The sequence below is a fragment of the Euleptes europaea genome, chromosome 1 (genome assembly GCF_029931775.1).
Source record: "Euleptes europaea isolate rEulEur1 chromosome 1, rEulEur1.hap1, whole genome shotgun sequence".
Lineage (NCBI taxonomy): Eukaryota > Metazoa > Chordata > Lepidosauria > Squamata > Sphaerodactylidae > Euleptes > Euleptes europaea.
In genome coordinates, this window is record NC_079312.1 from 107,837,218 (window position 1) to 107,857,396 (window position 20,179).

Sequence of the window (20,179 nt, forward strand, 5' to 3'; positions counted from 1 at the left end):
TGCATGGCTCCTGGTAACTGTTTCACATGTTCCTGTTGGCAACAAAGGATAGGACTCGCAATAATGGTTTTAAATTGCAGGTAGAAAGGTATTGGCTGGATATTAGGATTTATTTATTTTTACAGTAAGAGTTGTTCAACAATGGAATCAGCTACCTAGGGAGGTGGTGAGCTCGCCCTCACTGGCAGTCTTTAAGCAGAGGCTGGACAAACACTTATCAGAGATGCTCTAGGGTGATCCTGCATTGGGGGTTGGACTAGATGGCCTGTACGGCCCCTTCCAACTCTCTGATTCTATAATTTTATGTAAAATGAAATTAGGGGACAACCTGACTCTAACAGCTCAACCCCATGTTAATATATATGTGTTAATAATTATATGTATGTTGAATAGTCCATCTCTTAAAAGTCATATGATTTTTTTTGCTGATTTCCCCCCCTCCCACAGAGCAACTCTGATTTGCCCCAGGTTTAGGGATCTGGAGATCTCCCAGAATTACCACTGATTTCCAGATGACAGAGGCCAGTTCCTCTGGAGAAAATGGCTGCTTTGGAGGGTGGACTCTGTGCCATTATACCATGCTGAAATCTCTCCCCTCCCTAAGGTCGCCAGGTCCCTCTTTGCCACCGGCGGGAGGTTTTTGAGTGGAGCCTGAGGAGGGCGGGGTTCGGGAGGGGAGGGACTTCAATGCCATAGAGTCCAATTGCCAAAGCAGCCATTTTCTCCAGGTGAAGTGATCTCTATCGGCTGGAGATCAGCTGTATTAGTAGGAGATCTCCATCTACCACCCCATGGTCTCCAGGCTCTGCCCCCTAATCTCCAGAAATTTCTCAACCTGGAGGTAGCAACTATTCCAGCTATTCCTGGGGGTTCCTTGTCTCCAGGACGAGCATTTCAGGGGGTGTTTTGGGCTGCTGCAGGCAGGGAGAATTGTTAAATATTTTAAAAGAGGGATACTGTTCTTGTCTCTTTGGAATTCTATTTCACATTATTGCATTTATTTTTATAACATATATGAATGTCATTTTGAAATGGACCCCCGCTATTTTATCAAATAAAGCACTGTGACTCTTGTGTATGATGCTTTATTATGCTTCTGCACAACAGTTGGTCTTCAGAGACTTCTGAACCTTTTCTGTATGTAGTGTTTTAGAAACAGATTAGATTTCTGGTTCTGATGAAATGTTACCTTTGGTCATCTGAGAAGTGGAAATTAGAAATTGTTTTCCTTCAGGGGTTGAAGAATGCTTTACTTCCCATAACCAATGCGACGGGGAAGGCATATTGAAGCATATTTCTCAAACCAAGCATAATTTTTTTAAACTTACAAACAGAACAAAGTACAGTAAAGTGTAATTACCCTTCAAAGTGAATGAGCCACAATCAGCTTACATCTCTCTGTGCAACTTGTTCCCTTTCAATATTTATTTTCTTTTGAGAATTTTTTTTTTTATCAGTAGCCCTCTTTATGGAACACTGAACTTTGATAGCATCTTACATGTGAATAAGTCTTACCTGTAATGGTAATCTGTTCAGATGGGGTTGCCAGCTCCGGGTTGGGAAATACATGGAGATTTTGGGGATGGAGCCCGAGGAGGGTGGAATTTGGCGAGGGGAGGGACTTCAACGTCATAGAGCCCAATTGCCAAAGTGCCCATTTTCTCCAGGGGAACTGATCTCTTTCGGTTGGAGATCAGTTGTTATAGCGGGAGATCTCCAGCCACCACCTGGAGGTTAGTTAGGGGAAAAAAGAAGAACCTCGTGCTAAACCCGAAACTGGCAAAAAAAGCATAGCACTGTGGCTAAAAGACTCATTAAATAACTTATACTTATAATATATCAAGGCTGCAGCATGCAGCTTTTACATTTTCAAAACCAGTGGACTCTTTGGTTTGAAATTATATAGATGTTTGCTTATATATTGCCTGATTGTTTGATTGTGTATTTCTTTTTCAAAATGCCATTTAAAATGTTGTAGAGGATGAAAGTAGTATGTTCTTTAATGAGTCTTTCAGCCACAGTGTCACCTGGAGGTTGGCAACCCTAGGTTCAGACCATGATGACGATTAGCATCTCTTTCCTTGCCTCTCTTGGCCATGTTGAGATAGCAGACGATAATATGGTGGCTAGGTGGGAAAGGGATAAGTCATTTTGCTAGTGTACTATAATGGATTTTTCAATAATAATATAGTCTTTATATTAATATAGCCTTTATCTAACATCCCATTCTGTCACATGTGTAGATTTGGCCATAGTTTCTCCTCTACTGTGTGAGTGTAAAGTGCTGTCAAGTTGCAGCTGACCTATGGCATCCCAGCATGGTTTTCAAGGCAAGAGACAAACAGAGGTGGTTTGCCATTGCCTTTCTCTGCATGGTGACCCTGGTATTCCTTGGAGGTCTCCCATGCAAATACTACTCATGAGTGACCCTTAGCTTTTGAGATCTGACAAGATCAAACCTGGGCCATCCAGGTCAAGGCTGCTTCTCTACGACTGGCTCTAAAGTGAAAACTTAGAAATCTCTTATCCACTAGTTCGGTTTGAAATATTTATACTCCTCTTTTTATACTCTAGTTTCTTTTTCTGACCCAACCTCCTCCAGCATTTCCTGTAGTCAAAAGCAATTATATTTCCTATCTGTTTATTTACATTGTTTATAGTCTGCCTTTCTCACTGAGACTCAAGACACAGTGTAAGTCAAGACACTGTCAACAGGATGGGACATCCAATAAGCAATGAAATAGGAACTGGATTGCGGAAATCTGAAACAGAGCTGAAACAAAGCATCAGCATTAACATGACATGTTAAATGATGCAGAAATTACATAGTAGGATCATACTTACAGCAACAGACCATTCTTATGTAGAATTCAGTGCATTAATGATGTATTTGTCTATTCTTTAAAAAATCATGCTTTCTTCCTGATTGGTTATCTGCCAAATTTTGGTTATCTTTGCCTAATTTTGTCCCACCGCATGGGAGTGTGTTTTTTGACTATGACCTATCAAGGAATGGCACCAGAGAATTCAGACATTTTAGTCTTTGCCTGTTGTTCTTTCTGAATTGTCTGAAGTGCCATTCTAACTTGCTTCATTTTGACCAACAAGGATATTTCTCATTTGTGGGGTGTGGGATGTGTGTCTTTTTTAAAAGATGAAAATGAAAAGCAAGGCCCAGTTCAGGGTGTTATATTACAATTGCTAAGTAGATTTTGCTTTGCATCTGATATTAAACTAAGGTTGCCAACCTCCAGGTGGTACCTGGAGACTTACAACTGATTTCCCTTGGAGAAACTGCTGCTTTAGAGCGTGGACTTTATGGCATTATATCACACTGAGGTCCCTCCTGTCCTCAAACCCTGCTCTCCCCAGTCCCCACCCCCTCACATCTCCAGGAATTTCCCCCACACATCTTCAGAAATCTGGAGTTGTCAACCCTATTGTAAATCGAGTTATCTTCTGACTGTTTGGGGAACACTTGATCCATGAGTGAGGAAGTTCCCTTATGATAGGTGAAGATTCCTACAGATGTATACTGAAGAGGTCAAGTATTTTGTGGACATTCTGGAAGAAAGGTAGCTGGAGAAAGGTAGCTGTCAGCTGAAGGAATGAAGCAGGTTCTAAAGAGGTTCTCCCACAGAATCTTTTTCATAGACATTCTTACTCACAGGGGGCAGCCTTAGTGATTCTGGCCCTGAACAAAACAGTCGATTGCCCCCTGGCTGCCCCTGTGACTCCAGACCCCCCCTATACCACTTGATACTGAAGCTGCACAGGGCATCAGTGTTAGGCGCTTGGGACCCCCCCCCCCACTCCAAGGAAGAAGGGAGAAGCTGCAAGCCTGCCCAACCAGTCACACACGGCCTGACTATCCAGGGTGCCCTCCTCCCATTGCTGGCTCATCTGCCCTGGATGCTCTCCTTTCCACATTGGCTTGTCTGTCCTGGGTGCCCTCCTTCCCCTCGTAGGGTGTTGCTTGGGCAAGCTGTCTCCTCCCCCAGAAGGGACTGGTTTGAAGTATTCACTGCAATGCTGCTGACTTGTCTTGTGATACCACATTTTGATTTGGTACCTAAAATTTAATAGCAACTCCTGAGCTGTTAACCCAGCTGTTCAGAGTGAGTGCAACTCCATCCAGAATGGGCTGATTCTTCATTGATTAGATTGTGCCATTTTTGACCAAGAGCACCCCAGTTTTATTTAGACTGAGCTTCAGTTTTTTTGGGTTTTTTGGTCCTAATCCAGATTTTTATGACTTCAGACACCCAAATGGTTTGTAGATTCAGATGTCATGTTGGCTGTCAAAGTAAAAATGGCCCTAGTGTTAGGTGCTGTTAACAAGTGGAGGAGTAGGGTTGCCAGGTCCCTCTTCACCACCAGCGGGAGGTTTTTGGGACGGAGCCTGAGGAGGGCAGGGGTTGGGGAGGGGAGGGACTTCAATGCCATAGAGTCCAATTGCCAAAGCTGCCATTTTGTCCAGGTGAACTGATCTCTATCAGCTGGAGATCAGTTGTAACAGCAGGAGATCTCCAGCCACCACCTGGAGGTTGGCCACCCTGTGGGGAGAGGGAGCAGTCTGATGGCTCAGAATGATCAAATAAGGAGAGACAAAAAGCACTGAAGATCATACGTACAGAACTACAGTCAGAGGCATAGTAATTCTCTAAAAACAGCTGCTAAATGTAGTCTCTAATATTGACTAACATGCTATAGCAGCAACCTCTGACAAAAATAAATAGTGCTGTGGTTCCTTAAAGTCTGTTTCATTGTGCCATAATCTTTTGTGAATTAGAGCTTTTAGTCACACGTGTAGTTATTGTCTGGTAGAGGTGTGTGCCGGTGTGTTAGTGAGTGAGTGAGAGAGAGAGAAATGCAAGCATATTTGGGTTAATACATATCACAGAAAAATAAGTGCAATAATTCATCACTGCAATGCAGGTGCATTACACATCTATGCAGAGCAAAAATGCATAAAAAGATAAGAACAGGGTCCCATTCACAACAGACCTCAGGTGAAAATTTGAAAGTTTCTATACACTCTCCAGTAGGGGGCAGCAAAGCAGCAGGAGCTGCAGGAAAAGCAGTGAAGCTTCCTTAAATGTAACTTGTAAGTAAACAGTGGAGGAACCAAACAGCACTAACTTTTATGGTTTTGCCTTATGAGTAGAATCTTCACACAGAACTGAAAAGCTGTATCCCCCTCCCCACAAAAACAAAATCCCTGCTCTCATCTTAGAGCGAACACAAATGCATTTTGCATTTACATTAGGGTTGCCAACCTCCAGGTACTAGCTGGAGATCTCCTGCTATTACAACTGCTCTCCAGCCGACAGTTCAGTTCCCCTGGAGAAAACAACCACTTTGGCAATTGGAGTCTATGGCATTGAAGTTCCTCCCCGAACCCCACCATCCTCAGGATCCGCCCCCAAAACCTCCCACCAATAGCGAAGAGGGACCTGACAACCCTAATTTACATGCATACATCTGTTTGTAAGAGCCAATATGCATTCATGTTGCAATATTAATCACAGATGAGTATCTTGCTAAAAGTTGGGTTTGTAAGACACATTCAGCTGTGCATGCATTCAATGTTAACATGTATTCAATGTAACTTGAGAATGTATGTCTTTTTTAAAAAAATGTACACAGATTGTACATATACTCACTGTAAGCAGAAGCTGTTACAGTAAATTCATGTGCATGCATATGTCTGTTTGTAAGAAAGAGCCAACAAATGGATAAATGCAGGATTTGTAATACATGTTCAGCTATACATGCATTCAATAGAACGTGAGACTTAACACATGTATAAAGAAAATCAAGGGTATACGGTACACAGATTGTACGGTACATGTGTTCACTGTAGCTTGTCAACAGGGCTATTATGTCAACATGTTTATTTTATTGACACTAGACTTTTTGTGTATCTGCTTGCATTTATGCTTATCTATGTCTAAAACCCTTAACTCAAAAGTAGCTTGTTGAAGCCCTATCAAGGTCCAGAGGGCTGCTATGGAAGTCACTAGACCTTTATTTGACGGAAATTTGACAGCCGTTTTGCTTATTGGTTTTAAAATGTATGTGGGGTGTAAAGGTAGTCCCCCAGTGCAAGCACCGGGTCATTCCTGACCCATGGGGTGACGTCAGTGGAAGAAGAAAATAATTTAGGCTCCGTAAAAGTTAATAACTGTGAATTAAGTTATTCCTTTGGCCATTGTGATCATCTTGATTTTGCATTTTTGGAATGGACATGCTACTGGAGGCATTGCCTGTCTTGGCCTCAAACCATTTCTATAAGTTGGAACTTCTGTGGCTTTCAAGAATGGGTTATGTTCCCCAAGTGGAATCCCTTTTCATTATGACATTCAATTCATTTTATTTACATAGTAAGCTGCACACTAGTGTGGTAGGTTTAATTCTTATGTGTGAAATTGTGCAGAATGATGCCTTTTTGGTTTTCAGGTGAATTGACAAGCATGGTCAACCTGCTCGAATTGACTTCAAGTATTTCAGTCAGAATATTTTCATAGGCCCTAGACTAATACAGCATGACAATATATTCTATTACGTAGATGAAGACAACCTTCTTCTTAGTCTAACAATGCAATCCTCTGCCAAATTACAACCTTCTAAATCCAGACATTAGTAAGTTTAGGAAGGTGTGATCCTACTAAGGGATGTACTTGTTACAGTTACTTATTGAAATCAAAGGCCTTAGACTGGAGTAACTTTGCATATGATTGCACTGTGAGTCAACAAATAATTAAAAGCCTGACTCACTTTAAATAATGGTAGTCATGTTTTTATATGCTTTCAGCATGAAAATATGAATGAATGCATGCATTTTATGATACTCTTAAGGGTAGTTGGTACAATGGAGGAGAAAGTGGAGGAGTATAGCTTTATGTTTTATTACTGCAAACAAATTACTTTCCCAGAGCACTTAAGGCTGTGGTTTTCCTCTGAGAAAAAAGTTCAGCTGTGTTTCCATGGCCTGGATCAAAATAATAAAAATAACTTTCTAGCTGAAATCTATTTATAAAGGGGAAAATACCCACTGGGAAAGTGGCTAACGCCTTTTCTACTGTATACTCCATGTTGTGTGGGAGTAAATGCCTTGGCTTGGTTAGCCTTTTAAAATTTGGAATCTGACTTTTTTTTCTTTTACTGATCAGAAATTTTTTTATACTTTAATGATTGATTATTTTGACCAATCCTGGTTTATCCTGCACTGGCTCCATACTGAATTCCAAATCTAATTCAAGATTTAGTACTAACATTTAAATCTCTTAACGGTTGGGATCATTGTATCTGTGGGACTGCCTCTCCAAATATAGCCCCCAGAGATCTTTACTATCTGCCGGGAATAACCTGCTAGTGATCCCTGGCCCCAAGAATGTCCCTGGCTGTCCTCGATCAGGGCCAGGACCCCAGCTTGGTGGAACTCTCTGTCTAACGAGACCTGTGCCCTGCGGGATTTGGCTCAATTCTGCAGGGCATGTAAGACAGAGAGGTTGCCAGGTCCCTCTTCACCATCGGCAGGAAGTTTTTGGGGTGGAGCCTGAGGAGGGTGGGGTTTGAGAGGGGGGGACTTCAACACCATAGAGTCCAATTGCCAAAGCAGCCATTTTTTCCAGGGGAACTGATCTCTGTCGCCTGGAAGTCAGTTGTAATAGCAGGAGATCTCCTTCTACTACCTGGAGGTTGGCAACCCCGTGTGGTACTCAGCATAATTTTAATGATTGTAAAAGTGTTGTGTATTATGTTATTGTCGTATATGTTGTATAAATGCCTATTTATGTATTTTATGATGTTCGCCACCCTCAGCCCTTCGTAGTAGTAGTAGTAGTAGTAGTAGTAGTATGAGTAGTAATAGTAGTATTCCATTTGGAGTTGTCGGCCTTGGGTCTTTTGCACTGAAAGGGGATTGAAAGTGCATTATTCAGCATGTGTGAAAGCATCCTAAATTCTAAAAGGGTAGACAAGATAATGGTCCACCTACTAGTTTACTGACGTAATAATCTTCAAATGTATATGGCATCAAATGCCAGAAAAATTATCTCATCCCTTTTCAGTGTCTTTCCAGTGTCTTTGGAGCCAGCGTGGTATAGAGGTTAAGAGCAGCGGACTCTAATCTGGAGAACCAGGTTTGATTTCCTGCTCTACCACATGAGTAGCAGTACCTACTCTAATCTGGTGAATCGGGTTTGTTTCCCCACACCTACACATGAAGCCAGCTGGGTGACCTTAAGCTAGTCACAGTTCTTTCCGAACTCTCTCAGCCCCACCTACCTCACAAGGTGTCTGTTGTGAGGAGAGGAAGGGAAGGTGATCGTAAGCCGGCTTGAGTCTCCTTTAAACAGGTGCAGAAAAAGCTCTTCTAAAGAAAGCTTCAGCCGTAAAAGGAATAACTTAATTTCTTCATTTGGAAAAGGAGGAAATCCAGGCATGGATTGTGATTATTACATCAAGGAGCATGCACAAAGGAGGGTAACTTGGAAAAAATCTCAAGACATTTTAGTAGCTATGTTGATTGATGTTTTATGGGCCAATGAACATTTCAACACAAGCTGTAGTTAATAAGGGAGGCATGCGGAGAACAAACTGTGCAAAACTCAGATGGTTTCCAAACACTACTACAGCGAATCTATATTATAAAAAGGTATAATGTGTGAAGTATCTACTTTTTGGCATCCTGTGGGTTTACTGCAGAAGCTGGCATCTAAATAGAGATCAGCTGCCAGGTGGGAGAGCACAGAATGTTCAGGGAGGACGTCAAGTTTTTTCTTGTTTGAAATCTCCAAACAATATTGGAAAATCCATGGAAACAGAACTAAAATAACTTTTTGCATTGGAAAACAGGAAGCTTTGGTCTAAATAAATATTACCAAAAAGTAGTACACCTAGTAGGAAAAAAACAATTTCAAGAATAAATACTGCCCTGTTACAAATGGATTTGCTATCTAATGTTTAGGGTTGCCAGCTCTGGGTTGAACACATTAAGCTGCCTTCTACTGACTCAGACCCTTGGTCCATCAAAGTCAGTGTTGTCTGCTTAGACCGGCAGCGGCTCTCCAGGGTCTCAGGCAGAGGTCTTTCACATCACCTACTTGCCTAGTCCCTTTCACTGGAGATGCCGGGGACTGAACCTGGGGCCTTCTGCATGCCAAGCAGATGCTCTATCACTGAGCCACGGCCCCTCCAGGAAATACCTGGAGATTTTGGGGGTGGAATCTGAGGAGGGTGGGGTTTAAAGAGGGGAGGGACTTCAATGAGCTGGCTTGCTGGGGAGGGAGGGCTATAAATTCAAAAATAAATAAATAAAATAAATGCCATGGAGTCCAATTGCCAAAGCAGCCATTTTCTCCAGGGGAATTGACTTATATCGCCTGGAGATCAGTTGTATTAGCAGGAGACCCTGGTGGTCCCTTCCAACACTATGATTCTATTATTCTATCTCTAGCCACCACCTGGAGATTGGCAACTTTACTAATTTTGGAAATCTCTTGGCTAAATTTTATATGAAAATACCTCTTTCTTTATTTAAAAAAGGGCTTTCACCATGACCTGTGGTGTTTTTTCTCAGATAAACCAAACATCATTATACCTTGTCTTGGTCTTTCAACATGATCCTTGACCCTTTTGTAAGGAAATTATCTTTTGAGAACCAGATAAGCACTGAGAACTCTTTTGGAATAATATGACCTTCCTTATAAACTTGAATAGATCATGTAAGCTTTAGAGCAACCAAAAAGAAGAGTGACCTGGGTAATACCTCTTTATTATACTATTCAAAATGCTGAGTGCAGATTACATAGAACTGTTCAGCAAATGTATGTAGTTGTGTGCATATTACGCTCAGAAAACAACAGTATGTTCCAAAATGACTCAAAATGATTGAATTCTCAATTTCAGTTCTCATCATGATACTGATTACTTCCCATGAGCCCATTCACTTCTTTATTTCCACACCTGGTGGTGGCAGCAGCAAGATCCTGCTATAACCCTCCATTGGCTTTTTGTCCTTTCTGGCACCTAAAAGTTTGCAGTGGTCGCATAGGGTTGCCAGCTCTGGATTGGGAAATCCGTGGAGATTTCTGGGGCGGAGCCTGAGGAGGGCGGGAGGGATTCAATGCCATAGAGTCCAATTGCCAAAGCGGCCATTTTCTCCAGGTGAACTGATCTCTATCAGCTGGAGATCAGTTGTAATAGCAAGAGATCTCCAGCTGCCTGGAGGTTCACAACCTTATGGTCGCATCTTGTGTGCAATGAGCTCAGAGCACAAGTTCATAGTTTGAATGTTGCCATTGTGGCATGCAAGATACTGAGGGAGGGGAAAAGAGATGCACAGAGGTTCAGATTAAAATTTGTGCTGGAAAAGAGCTTCATGGAGAAATGGTGCTTGATTCATAATACAGTTAATATTAGGAGCAGGACAAGTTCTTACTCCAAGCCAAGTACACGTTTTGGCAACATTGCTAGATGTGAGTGTACAAAGCAAGCATAAAATGTATTATTTTTCTAGACCAGAAGTTAAACTTAGGAGTTGAGTCTTGTTTACAGCTATAGGGCTGAACGGTGATTTGATGACTAACTGGTTGGTATCTCTGGAGGGAACAGATTGTGTAATCCAGAGATGAGATAACAAACTATAGTCTGCAAATTCTAAAAGAAAATTATGTGGCCACAAAAAAACCCAAAACCACAAACTAGGTACTCCCCCCTCCTTTTATCTTTTACTACTGGAGCAGCAGGAGCTTTTTGAGCAAGCAACATATACAGTATCCCAGAGTACTTTAGGAAGGGAGATCACATAACTTCAAGACATTGGAAATGTTGAGCTTTCTTTTTAAAGGAAATCTGTTGAGTTGCTAATAAAGTGTTTCTAAACATGACATGTCTGGAGTTTGAGCAAACATCAGGCAAGTTTGTTTCGACCGCATACTATAGTAGGATTTTATTTCCATCCTTGGAAGAAATCCCAAATCAGTAATATTACAGAGAACCTTCTTTAATCCAAGTAACTATTATGTGAGCATGTTACAGCATAGCACAAAAATGGCTATTTTTTTGTGAGGATGTTGTCATCACAAAATAACTGATTATAACTGCTTACAAAACTGACAGATGTTCATGGTCCTCTAGAATCTGAGGGATAATTTTGTTCCACACAATCAGAGTCCGAGTTCTCAGGGCTAAACTAGACACGAAATCAAAGATCTGTGATCAAGATCTCACTTTAAAAAATAATCTGCAGTGAAACCTGAGTTTGGGCCACGGCTTTTGCAGAAGCGGGAACTTTCCTTGTATGTTGTCCAAGATGAGTCGTCTTAAAAATTATTTGCCCCACCTGGGAAACCTACATGTGCCTGTATGTTTTTACCTATGGGGCAAATAGCAGCTTGGGATTTAGGTTGCTTGTAAACAGAGGGCGAAAACGCATGGTCGCTTTAGCCTCCTTTATTCCCTGTTTCAACCAGGCCCGTTGACGCACTAGCAACTTACCTCGCAAATTACACGCATCCAGTCCACAAGAATCCAGACTGCTTTTAAATTCCTGTTCCCACCGCGCCTCCTTTCCCCACTGCACTTGAAAATCCCCAGACCGGCAAGCTTCCAGGCAGGCCCAGTCAGCGCTCTAAGCAAGGACGTCGATTGGTTCAGCTTTAGTAAGGGAGGCAGGGGGAGTGCAGGGGTTGGCTGGCAGCAGGATTGAGGACGCATTGCATGTTCCCACTTTAAGGCACCGAGTGTGGAGGACGCTTTATTTTTTTAACTCGCCTTATCAGCGGATCCTCTTACCGCGGGGAAACTGCGCTCTGGAGACGTCCTGGGAATCCTTCGGGTGAGTTGCAGTGGGAACATGCAAGGAAAGCCCGCGGAAGCCGGCGCCGCAAATGGTAAGTGCGGACACGGCCCTGGATTCAGCCAGGATCGAATGCACTTTCGGTGAAAACGCATGTGTTCGATCCTGGCTGAATCCTGGCCGAAACAGGGAATAAAGGAGGCTAAAGAGCATGTGTTTTCGCCCTGATATGAACAAAACATGAGGTAAAATACAATCAGTGTGTCTCACTTTTCACTTTCATTGCATTGCAACTGATTTATTTCTTGTCCTTCACCCATTTTCATGAGATCTTTATTTTTTTGGAGCCCTTTGCAATCAATTTGAGTTTTCAGTATTATGAATAATTTAGTGTCTTCTGTTTCCAAGACACAGGGGACTTGACACATGCACCTGTTGGCTCCAAGGCAATGGACCCAAAGTTCGTGTATACACATGCACAATTTAAGCTAGATGGTTTAACTCATGGCTGGCCTAGAATGTATTTATTTTATTTATTTTATTCCATTTATACCTGTCCTCCCCCAGCCAGGCCAGGCTCAGGGCAGCTTCCAACAACAATATATACAATATATATATATCAAGATTAAAACATTTAATTTAAAACCATATTCCAGTTTAATTTAATAAGATGGTGTCCTTCCACATGTCATAAAATAGAAGGAAACTGCTCAGAGGTAGGATAGTCTATGATGAATCTGGAGACCAATGGTGACCTGAACTCCCAGGTTCCCCAGATGGTAGAGACATCGCAGCCCTCAACTGTATGCCTGGTGGACCATTTCTGTTTTACATGACCTACAGAACTGGGCTGAGTCCCACAGGGCACGGGTCTCACTAGCAGAGCGTTCCACCAGGCTGGGGCCAGAGCTGAAAAGGCCCTGGCCCTGGTTGAGGACAGCCTCCGTATTAAGATGTGTGTTTCCAAAAGAGAGAGGATGGGGCTGATGTGGTGAAATGTGGGTAGGTAAAAGGGGAGTTTGGAGTCTAACTGAGATGGACTTGGAGGAAGGAGGCTGCCGGAGTGGCGGAGGCTAATCTGGTGAACTGGATTTGTTTCCCCACTCCTACACATGAAGCCAGCTGGGTGACCTTGGGCTAGTCGCACTCTCTCAGCCCCACCTACCTCACAAGGTGTCTGTTGTGGAGAGGGGGAGGGAAGGTGATTGTAAGCCGGTTTGATTCTTCCTTAAGTAGTAGAGAAAGTCGGCATATAAAAACCAACTTTCTTCTTCAGTGACAGATGTGGGAAGCAAGACTTAGGTAAGTGGGGCTAGAGAAGGAAGGACGAGACAAGCACAGAGAGGTTAAAGAAGGGAAGAAAAAAGATTCATATGTTCCCTGATCCTGTAGAGCGAGCATAAGTCTTAGGGTGGGGAGGGAATGAACCAGGTGGAGCAGAGCATCTCATGTCATGTTGGTAGAAAGGTAGCCTGGTAGCCTGTTCAAAGTAGTTCCTTACCTACTATAAATTCATGCCTTTTTTGACAGCGGTAGGAAGGTGAAGCTCAGGATGCTACATGAGCAGAGCCAATGGAGCTGGTGATGAGGTTACCTTTGAATAATGGCTTAATTAGGTTACTGTAAGGTATTGTAAAGGAGCCCAAGGTGCAGAGTGGTAAGCTGCAGTACTGCAATCCAAGCTCTGCTTACAACCTGAGTTCTATCCCGACAGAGGATGGTTTCAGGTAGCCGGCTCAAGGTTGACTCAGCCTTCCATCCTTCCGAGGTGGGTAAAACGAGTACCCAGCTTGCTGGGGGTAAAGGGAAGATGACTGGGGAAGGCACTGGCAAACCACCCCGTAAACAAAGTCTGCCTAGGAAACGTCAGGATGTGACGTCACCCCATGGGTCAGAAATGACCTGGTGCTTGAACAAGGGACTACCTTGAGTGGAGGGGAACGCAAGGTCATTGACCTGCAAACACCAGTCACTCATTTTGATCTGCCTATGAGTGGATCACAGAGAGTGTCACAACCAAAGCCTAGACTGGTGTGTGTGTGTGTGACAGTTTTTCTATATGAAACTGGCTGTCTCATCCAGGGATGCAGTCGATTGCATTGAATTTGTGACTGGTCATGATTTGCTGGGTTGATCCAAGATGGAGTCTCTTTGTACATCTTACTGCAATGGAACACTGGGATGTGTGGAGGAGCATTGCGTATCTATATTTTTCTTACTGTGAAAGTGATCTGTCTATTCTTATGATTTGTACTTTGATTTGTACAGTTATGAATCAGTACACTGGATAAGAAAAATTGTTGAAAACCTGAAAGACTAAAGAAGGGCCTTGATCACCCTTACTTATATACTAGTATCTTTAAGGTTGAAAAGATGAGATGAATCTTTGCAGAAGTCATGCTGATTCTTCTTCTGTGCAGCTTTTTCGAACCACTCTAACTTTGGTAAACTTGTCCACGTATTTACCCAGACTGCCAGGTCGGTAGCCAGCATGGTGCAGTGGTTAAGAGCAGTGGTTTGGAGCGATGGAGTCTGATCTGGAGAACTGAGTTTGATTCCCCACTCCTCCACATGAGTGGCGGAGGCTAATCTAGTGAACTGGATTTCCCCCCCACACACACACTTCTACACATGAAGCCAGCTGGGTGACCTTGGGCTAGTCACACTCTCTCAGCCCCACCTACCTCACAGGGTGTCTGTTGTAGGGAAGGGAAGGTGGTTGTAAGCCAGTTTGATTCTTCCTTAAGTAGTAGAGAAAGTTGGCATATAAAAACCAACTCTTCTTCTTAGGCATCTCCTCACCGCCTCCTGATCCTCTTTAAAAAAAATTGATGCCACCTTAGCTATAATTCTTTCTTTTTTTCTTTTTCTTTTCTTTTTTTTTGTAAGTTAGCTGATTTTAGTGATGACCCAGTAGGTAAAATATAAGACAACAAATTTTGTGTTTGAATTCTTGGGTGACTTCTGTTTGACTTTGACATATTGCTCTTTTGTTACACATGGAAGCAAATTTAGAATGTAGAAATTCTAGCAAATTAAGTATACCATTAGGCGCATATGTGGTTCGGGGGACTAACAATGCTAACAATGAATATTTTCTAAATATTCTTTGGAATAAGTAAATAGCCACCCATAGCTTACCTCTCCACTGAAAAAAGTTGGAAGCCTTCCACCATCTTAAGTGGCTCTTACTCCAACAGAAGAGCCACTTTAGTTGGAGAACTTACTTCAAGCTAAGGTAGGCTGTATGCCAGCATTTCAGAGGGATATTTTAATTTTTAAAAACTCTAGCACTCTGTTTGCACCAATGAAACAGAACATGATTGTGGCTTTATCTTTAAAAATCTACAATGTTAAAAGAGAGGAATAGCTTGACTACAGCCAGCCTTTCATGATGAGTGATGATTTTTATAACAGCTTATATTTAATAAAGGTATGTAAAATTCACATTTTTTATTGAAGTCCCTTAGCATTTCCTACTGATGTGTTCTTATCTAGTTTGGTTCAGTGCCCTGAAATTGAATTATTCAGTTCAGCATTCATCAATATTTCATGTTGCAGAGGAGCACACCAAAATATGGGAGTATATCATGATAGGAATGATTTATATTCTATTGGCTGAGAACAGGAGAATGCCAAAAGTGTTTGAAAGAAGAATGGCTTCTTTTGAGAGACTGGCAGCAGCTCAAGATAGAACATTATTTATTTATGGCACTGATTTGAAATTGGTCTGTGTAGGAAGAGGTTGAATTCATCTTCTAAAATTATTTGGGCCAGTTGATTTACAACTAGCATTGTTTGTAATGGTGGTTGGCTCAGTCTCCATCTTTGCAGCCAACATCTTTTAAGTTTAAGGCTTTAAAATGCTGAGATAGTATTTTGGTATTGTTGTTTTTAATGGCTTGAAATGAGACATGGGCTGTCACACACAGTGCACTTTAACGATAATTTTCTGTTTCACACAGGAAAATCCAGTTGCCAACAATTGCTAAAGGTTATTAAAAGTAGGGTTGCCAGGTCCCCCCTCTCTTCCGGCAGGAGGTTTTTTGGGGCGGGGCTGGAGTGACAATCCCGAGCACACAGCTACATGTGACCAGTTATGTAACTTCTGGGTTTACCCCAGAAGCATCCTATCACATTGCGCCACTTCTGGGGGTAAACCTGGAAGTGATGTAAATGCATCGTGCATGGCCATGCGTGCATCTGCGATCCCCGCTCCAAGCCGGCTGATAGATTGGCGGGCAATTGCCCACCAATCCAAGTAACTTGGCAACCCTAATTGAAAATGCATTGTTAAAAAGGGGGACGGGGAGTGCTGGCACTCATTTCTAATTTCCACCAATTCCTCCCTCAGGTCTTGGGAGACCCCTTCCCCCAAGGTACTGGTATGCAGTACCGATAAGTACAACCATAACAAAGACCCAAACATATGTCAAAGCAGCCATGAAGTCTGATTATTTGACTAGATTCCAGTGGGTCTTGAGTATGTAGGCATAAATTCAGATGATAGTTTCTAAAGTATTCCTATGCTTCACCACCTTGCTTGAGATGACTTATATTCTGTTGAAAAGAGAGTACCTGGAAAATGCAATTTCTATGATAGGCTTCCGTGCAGAGCAAAATCACTAGCTAATGCTCACTTCTGCCAACAAGGATCAGTGGCCTTGGAAAATAAGCTCAGAACATGTGTGTAGTATATCATTGCTCTTAACTGGTATCTTGAGTTGCTCACAGGCTCTTGAAGAATGAAAGTGGTCATTCACACTGAGAATTAGACCAAGGAAGCTTTCACACATGCTAAATAATGCACTTTCAATCCACTTTCAATGCGCTTTAACGATCGTTTGCAAGTGGATTTTGCCATTTCACACAGTAAAATCCAGCTGCAAAGTGCATACAACTGTGGCACCTCAAAAATGAATCAGTTTATTGTAGCATGAACTTTTGTATTGAAGAGCTGCCTTCACTAGAGATGAGTGCCTGAGCTAGTCTACTAAGGTGTAGGTTCTGTAAGCTTCAGACTTCTCTGTTTCATCCGGCACACCAGAAATAACAGTTGTTGGCCCTCCTTTTAGTGTTGTTTGTGTGTCTTTAATTGAATTTTATAACTTTAACCGTATTTTTAATTGTTAAAATGTTTAAATGTTTCTTATGTTCGCCACCTTCTGGACCCTGATTGGCTGGAAATACGGCATTAAAATGTTTTAAATAAATAAATATCCATATAAACAAGAGTATTAACATATCGTAGAACAAAATCAACACTAAGCATTTAGCCATAATCAAAATTTAAAAACAAGGTGCTTTTTTTAAAAAGTCGTTGATATTTCCAGTTTACAAAAACTAACTTTTCAAGTAGGTCTAACTATCAGAGTTTCATTAATAATAGCTACATTGGTCATTTTCGAATGAATTTATCACCGTCTGAATAACCCTTTCCTGCACTGTAAATTTCTCCCCCAGCTCTTCACAGGGAGACAAATAGCCTAACTGAAGGAGCCATCACCTCTCAGCCAATATCAGAAAGGAGCACTTGCTGGCTCAGCTCAAATTCCTAACAGGCAGTGTCGGCAATCTCTTCCCCCCACCCCCACAATCCCACTAACCTGAGCTCCCCAAACCACTACATTTCGGGAGGATCCCATTTGTAGAAGGGTACTTTCCAGGGGGATCAAACACTATTATTTTCTCTTTTTTTTCTAATATGTTTCTGATTTTTGAAGATATTAAATTTATCACAACACTGGAAAAATGACATTAGCACAAGAGTGCAGTAAACAAGAAGGTGGAGGGGGATCTCAACTGAACATTCAATCCCGGGTGACTTCCAGTGGAATCCTAACACCCTTCTGTGTCCACTGAAGTCAGTGGATTTAGAAGGGTATAACAATTTAAGATTGCTCTGTCAGAATCCTAATAGCCTGATTGAAGCTAGTCATGGATGCCTCTTCCTACTGTGTGTAGACTATCCTATGAGGTACAATGTGTGTGTGTGTGTGTGTGTGTGTGTATATATATATATATATGTATGTATCCATCTGTCACACACTGCATGAGACTTGCTTATGTGCCCCACCATATGTAGACTCAAAATGCAGAAATAAATGTAAAGCAGCTTTACACAGTCAGAATATGAAGACCATTCTTAAAAGGCCATTATACGCAGTTTGAGTGTAACAACATAATAGCCGTTTATTCAAGGGTATTCCAAAATGCAGTGGCAATGTTTACTTACAAAATCCCTAGTGTGTTCCAACCTTCGTTATTCTTATGAGAACTAGTGTTGCCATCCCCCAGGTGGTGGCTAGAGATCTCCTGGGTTTTCAACTGATCTCCAGGTGGCAGAGATCAGTTCACTTGGAGAAAATGGCTGCTTCGGAAGGTAGACTGAATGGTATTATACCCCTTTGAAGTCCCTCCCCTCCCTTCCCAAAACCCTGCCCCCCTCAGTCTCCACCCCCAAAATCTCCAGGTATTTTCCAGCCTCCAGCTGGCAACCCTAACCCACCCAGAGGAAGGACGATGGTTCAAGTATATCCCAGATGCGATTGGGTTGATTAGAAGGTATGCTGGGAAAGGAAAGAGTAGGAAGTGGACCCACATGAGGAGAGAGATGGTAAGGAGGACACAGGGTGACAGGAAGATAAGCAAGCATAACAGTGGTATGGAGGCATGAAAGGTTGACGCTATGGAGTGATGGAGAATTGAAAGAAAGGGCATGGTGGCAATACAGGGAAGTGAAAGTAAAATGGGATGTTAGGACATGCTCTGCCTGTCCTCAAACATAGGTTCAAAATATAATTAATTAAAAGACAAAGCCAATTAGGAACAGACAATTAGCTATAGAAGTACTGGAGAAAACATAAAAGCTTATCTTCTTGGGATAAGCATTCCTAGATTGGCATTCCACGGAGCCAGCTGTTCTTGGGACCTAGATTGGCATTCCATGGAGCCAGCTGTTCTGTATGTCTACTGTTCTGCTGTTTTGGTTTAGAATTCCAAGCATGTCCATAGGATGTGAGTCACTCTTTCGGTCTTGTACGGGACAAATTCTTAGCTATAAATGAATCAGAGATGGAAAGGCTGGGAAGTATTGATACAACCGTATGCATTCTGTCACCTAATTTTATCTGTACAGTCTCAGGACTTCTCCACTTGTTACTACTCGCACCTGGGAACATAGTCAGAAAATGTGAACATGATGGGTGAATAGTAGGCACATGCACAAATTGTGGGTTTTACTAAGAAAACATTTGCTCACAAGTGGGGACCTATTATGGGCGTGTACCTCCAGCACCACCTACATTCGAGGAGAAATGAATGCCACAGCATGTTGCTTTGTAAATCAATGTCGCAAACATCTTTGATTCATGGTAGTTCAATTTAGAGTGCTTCTCTACTTTGTTTAAATGACAAATGCAGGCAGTATCCAGAACATCCAAATGAGTATGTTCTTTGGGAAGCTTAGACTCTGTGTTCTAGGATTTAAAATATTTGTGGTTGCCATCTTCTAGCACTTTGTCTGGCTGGTCTTTGGCAAAGGATTCTTATTTCCCCAGAAGCCACACCTCACTTCCATGGTCATTCACTGCTGTGCTGCCGTCATAGAATCTAAATAAAGCTGGATTCTTCTATGCAAGCAAAACCCTGTAACTTCCTGAGTTTTGTGAATGTTTACACAATTTCTTTCAAACAATTTTCTTTAAAAGTCTTCTCAGCAATGTGTTTGAGCAAACTTTTGCCTATCAGTGGTCGAGGAAACCCAAGTCCAAACCCATATGGTACAAAGGCAATTTACCAAATGATAGTTTTTCCACGTTACGGCTAATTATTGTCAAAATACCATGAGAACTTGTGCATATGGACAAGTTCAGGGAGGCATCCTGGATATCAGACCAGAGGAAATTTTTCATTTATCCCATTCCCCTAGGTTTCATATTTGCCAGGGAATTGTGTTAGATGGCCAGATGTGACATCTGTAAACCGATCCCCCCCACCCAAAAAAAATCTGGGATGTGCTTTGATAATCTCAATATAATTGTGTATAGTTAAAGAAGAAGAGTTGGTTTGTATATGCTGACTTTCTCTACCACTTAAGGAAGAATCAAACTGGCTTTACAATCACCTTCCCGCCTCGCAACAGACACCCTGTGAGGTAGGTGAGGCTGAGAGGGTTGTGACTAGCCCAAGGTCACCCAGCTGGCTTCATGTGTAGGGGTGGGGAAACAAATCCAGTTCATCAGATAAGTCTCCACTGCTCATGTGGAGCAGTGGGGAATCAAACCCAGTTCTCCAGATCAGAGTCCACCGCTCCAAACCACTGCTCTTAACTACTACACCATGCTGGCTCCTTAAACTGATATCTCACAGAGA

General features: G+C 42.2%; 1 protein-coding gene across 1 annotated transcript in view; it reads left to right on the forward strand.

Moving 5' to 3' along the window:
* Nucleotides 1-20,179, forward strand: part of LOC130488749 (rho GTPase-activating protein 7-like) — a 91,661-nt gene that overhangs the window by 8,249 nt on the left and 63,233 nt on the right. The gene's annotated exons all lie outside the window — the stretch shown is intronic.